The sequence below is a fragment of the Rhagoletis pomonella genome, unplaced genomic scaffold, assembly GCF_013731165.1.
Source record: "Rhagoletis pomonella isolate Grant_MI unplaced genomic scaffold, Rhpom_1.0 Rhpom_scaffold_00001, whole genome shotgun sequence".
NCBI classification, from domain to species: domain Eukaryota; kingdom Metazoa; phylum Arthropoda; class Insecta; order Diptera; family Tephritidae; genus Rhagoletis; species Rhagoletis pomonella.
The window spans coordinates 49,305,388-49,307,171 of NW_023458555.1; the positions used below are offsets into that span (position 1 = coordinate 49,305,388).

The 1,784-nt window shown below is 29.2% G+C and overlaps 1 protein-coding gene and 1 long non-coding RNA gene across 12 annotated transcripts in view; one reads left to right on the top strand and one right to left on the bottom strand.

Annotated features, from left to right (window-relative positions):
• LOC118745751 (TLD domain-containing protein 2) overlaps window positions 1-1,784 on the bottom strand; it is a 321,509-nt gene that overhangs the window by 280,197 nt on the left and 39,528 nt on the right. The gene's annotated exons all lie outside the window — the stretch shown is intronic.
• The window catches only part of LOC118745812, a 9,793-nt gene continuing 8,681 nt past the window's right edge, over window positions 673-1,784 (top strand). Inside the window, exons 1-2 of the long non-coding RNA XR_004993712.1 lie at window positions 673-761; window positions 947-1,082. This is a non-coding gene — a long non-coding RNA (uncharacterized LOC118745812). The remainder of the gene's footprint in view (window positions 762-946; window positions 1,083-1,784) is intronic.

A 1,784-nucleotide genomic window follows, 5' to 3' on the forward strand; every position in this document is an offset into this window, starting at 1 on the left:
AAAAAAAAAAACGTATTAAAAATCAATGCGATATTTTAGACGCTTGAAACTTGCACTCCATGAGACTAAAATTGTATGTGCTATAAAACTGCATACACATAAATCTTGTAAAAATTCAGATTAAAAGGTATGAAATTTGTATGAAAAATTTGGTATAAATTATTTTTGTATGTGCCAAATTCCTATGAATTTTGTTTGCTTGGTTGGAGGTGCTTCGGCCGATGGAGTATAAAGTTTGAAACTCTCCATTATTTGGTTTTGTCTAAAGCTTTTTTGTAGAAAAATAACAAACAAAAAAAAATTTATTTGAAAAAACGTTGGGAATATTAAAATAAATAAATAAACACGTTGACACTTGTTTTAGTCACTTTATGTTTAAGTAAGTAATGTGAAGTAAGATACAGATTAAAGTCTGAATTACTTCCTTAATTTTGACTTTAAAAGAACAAAAAATTACAAAATAAGAAAAATAAAGATTACACATCCAGTGGATTTCTAGTAGGTTCCGCCAACAATAAATAATTCGTTTAAATTGATGTACTTTAAAGATTCGTAAATCTAAGTAAACAAAAACAATATATGTACGTGCATGTGTAAACATGCATACATATATGTATATGTATACAATTACATGTGCAGTGCATATGCATATAAGTATTACATTTTAAGTCTTGACCAATTGAAAGGATTTATATGCAAAATAAAACAGATGATACCAGCCGGTGATGGCACGCTGATCAACTCAACCTTCGCGTAATCATGTAGGCATGGACACATGTTAACAAATATTTATACTTGCATACACAACACACACACACATTGTATACTCACATGTCGCCTTGTAAAATCATCAATTACAAGCTTGTGAAGTCTAATTGTTATAAATATGAGATTTTATATGGGAAACGTAACGAAAATAAATCTTTCTTTTTATCTTACTTTATAGCATCACAAGCATCAGTTATCGCAGTAAAACGCCAGTGAGGAATTTAATAAAAAATATTGAAATGCGGAATATACGAATGTACCTACATATGTACATATGCATATAACACTCGAAATGCCAAAGGCTCACAAAAAGGGTAAGGAAACCGAAAAAATTGCTCTGATTGATATCCATCGAACGTGAAGAATTTGATAACACGTGCCTTGGCTACAAGCAAATGCAATAAATTGAAAAAAAAACACACCGATATTGCATCAGAGTTGCACAGTCGCATTCTATCACGTTTTAATTAAATTAAATAAATTAAAAAAAATCAAATGTCTGTAGTGAAAAATACAGTCCAATAAGTATACAAAAATCAGCAATTTGAAAATTTATTAAACCCAGCTTGAGAATATTGATTTGCCACACAGAAGCAGTCAGACGTAAAAGAAAAAAAAAAACTAAACACTTTAATTCAGTAGCGATTATTGTGCAAATCTATGCAAATTAAAATGTGCACATTTATCTATATATACATACATACATGGTTCATACCTATAGATATGTTTAATTACGTTTGTATATAAATACATATGTATGTGTGTACAGTGACTCAACATGCCATCACATGGAGATTTTTTCAATATTCACAAAGTTTTTCAAGTTAACATTTTTTTTTGTTAAGTTTTAACCGACTTCAAAAAAAAATTAGAAGGTAATGAATTCGTTGGAATATTTATATATGGTACATATATTTATGTATGGTACCGCATAACTTTGAACAACGTTAACCGATTTCTATTAGTTTAGATCCGATCATTGGACCATGAAGAAATTAACGGTACTCTTAAATTTG